Genomic DNA, 5,157 nt, shown 5'->3' with positions numbered 1-5,157 from the left:
GACCTATAGCTTCCACTAACGGCTGTCACAGGAGATTTCTGTCAGCCAAATTGTTTTTTTTTTCTTTCTTCCTTTTCACGTAACATCGATGAAGCACCAAGTTTGTGTGTCTGCGTATGTGTGCAAGAGAGAGACAGTACCGAGAGGCAGACTTACGGTTCCCCTCCTCTGGTTAAGAAAACATGGCAGCCGCCAGCCCTGGCAGACACTTGGTCTAGCTAATATTAAGTTCTTGAAAAACACACATTATTCTATATAAGGCTCTTATTTCTGACTTCTAAACATGGAAATGAAGTAGTCAACCACATGGGACATAAACTGCTTTATGAACATGAAACTTTATTTATAGCAGTTCAGCTCTCACACCGTTGGAAGAATGTTTTCAGAGAGGTCTGCTGGAGTTCACGGGATGTCCAGACCCAGGGAGGTTGTCGTACCACTTGTTTGACATCTTGATTCACTTTCATTGCTGTGGGGTTAGTGGAGCATTATAGCGTCCAGTAAGGCTATGCCTTGAAGTTAAAAACAAACACACATGCAGAACAACGTAAAGACAGCGTTTACCCAACAACAAAGGGAACAAACTCAAGCAAATAATGTAGACATAAGATTAAAAAAATAGCTAAAACTACATGCATAAAAGTGCAAACACTGGACTTGTTTTGCTTTCAATTATCTGAAAACTTTAGCAGTTGTCAGCCATGCATGCACAAATAGAAAGCTAATGGTAGCAGACAGCCACCATCACACTAATTTGTATCTTTTTGGAGCATTAATTGATCTATTGTACCTGCAGAAAGACACTTGCAGAGATCTGAACTCTGACTGCATGCCATTTGATTTGACACCATGTCGTTGCTAAATATTATTTACATGCGATTGAAGCAAGATGGACGTACACCCACAGTTGTTCATAAAAATATTCATTCAACAACAAATGAACAATCAATGAAAGAAAAACGATGAACGCCGAGTCAAGTTTGATTTTATGGTCAACATGGAGAAACACTGAGTGGATCCGCGAGATGGAAAGAAAATATAAAAACTGGAGGAAAGTCTCGACTTGTGGACTTGGAGTTAGTTGTAATCGATATAAAAGAGGACAGAATGTACGAAAAGGATCTTGGCAGGTGTGAATAAAATCACAAGTGAAGTGAGGATCAGAGAATCCAAAACTTTTTACGATGAACTTCACTCTGCAGGCAAACATGTCAGTGTTGGAGAAATTGAACCATTAATTTGGCTAAAGGCAACTTCTTGGATTAGACACACTATTAATCCTGACTTGAACAAAAGCTAAGTGACAAAAAGCATCACAGCTGCAGATATTCTTTATCAAATGTTATCTCGTTGATAAAAAAATACATTTTCCCAAGTTATAAGTGAAATAATCTACTTTTTCATCACTACTAAGGAATTATTGACTTAATACAGGCTCCTTTAACTTAATAAAAAGTTCACCTTAGATATTTGCACATTAAACTAAACCAAAAATACTTGGTAAGATTTTGTGTTTTTGCATTGTGTGAAGTTTTAAATTGTTTAAAGTTTTAAACCGATACATTTAAAGTCAGACCAATTTACAGCAAACACAATACATAAACACGAATGTATTCATTATTCTACATGCTAATGCTACAATTTCGAGTTAGACTGATGTGCTTTCATCCGCCTGTGGTGTAACGGTGACATTTGTGTTGTTTGCATGTCTTAATGCTTTTACAGTAAAAAAAAACTTTCTCCGTAATGAACAAAAGTTTATATTGAACAAGCGAAACACCAGCTTATTGAAATAACAAAATAAGCCTCACTTTCTGCACAACATTTCACACGTGGCTTTATTGCAGTGTGGGATTCGGGCTTCAACTGCGTACCAATCTCCGTGTGAGTGTGTTTGCGACGTGAGAGCAGACGGGTGACTGTGACTCATGCTGACTGTTCTGAGGGGTCACCATGAAGTTCACTACATTTGCACATTTACATAAAGTCTCATCTCAGCATTGCTTTCAATGTGATGTTTTGGGAAAACAGCAAAGTTACCAAAACCTTTTCAACCCTGCGGATGGCATCATCGGGGATCACTGAGAGGTCAGCAGGTTAATCTTTGGAGGTCCACAACATTTCCTGAGGAACGCTTGATCATGCAGCGGTGCCAGATTACTGTAGAACCATCAGGAAGGTTTGCAAAAGGTTTCAATCTCTGCTCAAAGACAGCAGCTTTGTAAAACAAATGATGAACAAACGATGAGCTTAAATGTTTCCAGACCGTCTAAAGTCAAATATGTTGCTTCTTTACCTCTGGGATTAGCTTGACATGTTTTGTCAATATATTAATGGATTATTTATGATTGGAATTATACAAAGATAACCCACAACATTCTTCTAAGAGTCATTTAAGAACTGCACACTTTAAAAAGGTGAAACAAATGCACAATATGTACCTTCAATGTTGCATTGCTGTAACATCCCCTGTATTTGCCACAACTAAATGCTTCCATCTTGTGGTCAAAATCAAAAGCTACAACACAATTCTCCTGTAATTGGACCAACTGTTTGTGCATTTTTAATCCTGTTCTTTTTCTACAATGTAAATTAACTCGTATTCCATTAGCTAAATGAGACAAACACAGATTTTCAAAAGATCTCCTGAACATCTCACTCTTCCATAAGCAGTGAAGCTGTTTTTATTCAATAGCTTTTTAGGAGTTTAAACAACAACAAAAAAATTCATTCATAAGGGTTGGACACATTCTCCTAATATTTAGAAGCTCAATAGGATCTTAAATATTACACATGTCAGCATAAATCTGTGTCTGCACATTTGTGACTTACAGTATAAGCCGAACTCAGAACTGAACCTCACCTCTGATTAAAATGCAGGTGATTCATAGATATGAACATTTAAAATACAATCATGGCCAAAAGCTTTTTATCTGAGACTGTTTTTTTCTCTCCTTTTTTATTATCATGGGTTTTTAGAAAAAGAATAGTTAATATTAATTGGTTTTGCTGTTATCAGCAAACACATCCAGTTTACCCATAGAGTCAATGTGCAGAGTGCTGACCCTTCTTTGCCAAAAATTATGTAATTTTCTTCCACCTCTTTGGTATCAATATCTAGTCCAAGCCCAAATTATAGAGACCCATTGCTGTCTTAGTGCTTCAGAAGTAACAACAGATTATTTTGTAGCTTAAAGGTTTTTACAACCTTCTGTTTTTCACTGCAACACCAATAAAAATAAATTGTACCAAAAAAAACTCTAAACATTTCTAAAATTTCAATGAATTTGCACAAAAATATGCATGCCACAAACACATTTTAAAATGATTTTTGAGTTTAATTGTGAAAATGCTCCTTACTTCTAATTATGGAGAATAACATTTCAAAATATTAAAACCTTTCTTTGATAGCACAGTGCTATATGTGAGTTTTTTTCATTAGCATCCACCAAATGAGGATTTTTTTTTGTTTGTTTGCTTGGTTATGTGAAAAAATGACAAAATGATATGCTGCCAAGTTTTGGGAGAACAATAAAGGACTGGGAGAGTTCACACAAACCAAACGTTTTCACATCTGATGCCAGAGCAGCACCACTCTGCTTCCTGGGCGGATTCTGGGAACGGTTCAGAGATGGTCCACAAATCCATCTTACATGGATAAACATGTGCAAGCGTAGCTTTACTGTCAACAGTCTGTCCTGTTGTCCTCAGATAGAGGTGAACATGAACAGGAAAAAAAACAGTGGTAACGTTGTTCTGTGCATTTAGCTGACCCGGCTAATGGCTATGCTAGCTAGCTAGTGATTACAGTTGGTTATATTTGGTCTAATTGTAGCAAATAACAGAAGACAGCAGTCATTCTTAGTCCATTCCTTTTAAATATGAAGTGATGATGGACAGAGTTTAAAATAGTGCTATTGATATCAGCATGTCTTCATAAAGTTACGATCATTTGGTTAGAATGAAGTTCCAAAACAGTCAACACAGAAAATGGCTGAATTCAGTCACTATCTCACATAGCAACCAAAATTACAACACATAGCACAATATAACAGCGTGAGTCACCCAGACAGCTCATTTTTCCCATTGTTGTGGTTCACAGATGTGCCGCTGCTCAGCCTCAAATGTCCTGACAATAAATTATTTGGCTGCTGCTTTTACTGTGCTTACTGCTAAAAATACACAAAACTTTGAGAAGAGGTGTTTGTGGTGTGATAAGGCCTCTGAGATCCAGAAGATTTCCTGGTTGGAGAACCAAATGTTTAGTATTATGATAAAAGAACCACATTGTATCATTTTTATTTTGTGACTCTGTCCTCCAGCAAGCTGCAAAATCTGCAGGTGCAAATTGCATCTGAGCTGAAGTTATCTGGACGATGTTGATGTTGGATTTCACTCTTTATTCCAAGAATACTCAAAAACTTTTGTCCCACACAATCAGAAAAAGCAAACATTTAAGAGAAAAATTTCCCACCAGTTTTCCGACCTCCATTACTGCAGCTGCAGACTGTCACTCTTTATTTTTTCCCCCAGACTCAGGTGTGTTTTTATTTGTTTGTTTTGCTGCCTCTGTTGCCAAAGGCCGCTGTCCTCGGTCTCTGTGCGTACAGACGCAGTCCTTCCAGCCTGTCCATTATGTTGAACAAGAAGACGTGGAGACCACAGGGTTTTGCTCAGGAGGAGACACCAGTAAGACTTCATGCAGCAGAAACGTCAGCTTTGAAGTCCACAGATATCTAGAAATCTGCTCTTTCAGCTGAAATAAATGTGTTTTTGTGAGGCCATTTGGCAGCAAATAAACTGCTGATTATGTTACTTGGCAGATTTATTATAGGGATTTCAAATGTTTTACTATCAATTATTCAACTCTCTTTAACTAAAACTCAAATCATTTTTGCCTGGGAAAATAGCTAAAAATGGGTTTGTTTATAAGTAAACTTTTAAACTTTATGATGAAAGTTTGATGAAATGATTTATTCTTTCCTAAAAATAATCAAAGTATAAGAAAAAAAACTTTCGCAAACTAAACAAAATCTGTTAAAATGTTCACTATTCTGGTGTTCATCCATCCATCCATCCATCCATCCATCCATCCATCCATCCATCCATCCATCCATCCATCCATCCATCCATCCATCCATCCATCCATCCATCCAT

The 5,157-nt window shown here is 37.1% G+C and overlaps 1 long non-coding RNA gene across 1 annotated transcript; it reads right to left on the bottom strand.

Moving 5' to 3' along the window:
- Nucleotides 1-332: 332 nt before the first annotated feature.
- Nucleotides 333-2,634, bottom strand: LOC103470689 (uncharacterized). Its single transcript, XR_534515.2, has 3 exons — nt 2,442-2,634; nt 2,047-2,160; nt 333-512 (listed from the first exon to the last, which is right to left on the bottom strand). It is a non-coding gene; the product is annotated as an uncharacterized LOC103470689 (long non-coding RNA).
- Between the last annotated feature and the right edge of the window lie 2,523 nt (nt 2,635-5,157).

The sequence above is a fragment of the Poecilia reticulata genome, linkage group LG1 (genome assembly GCF_000633615.1).
Source record: "Poecilia reticulata strain Guanapo linkage group LG1, Guppy_female_1.0+MT, whole genome shotgun sequence".
NCBI lineage: Eukaryota > Metazoa > Chordata > Actinopteri > Cyprinodontiformes > Poeciliidae > Poecilia > Poecilia reticulata.
Note: the sequence above shows the minus strand (reverse complement) of the source record. Positions and strands in the feature narration are given on the sequence as shown.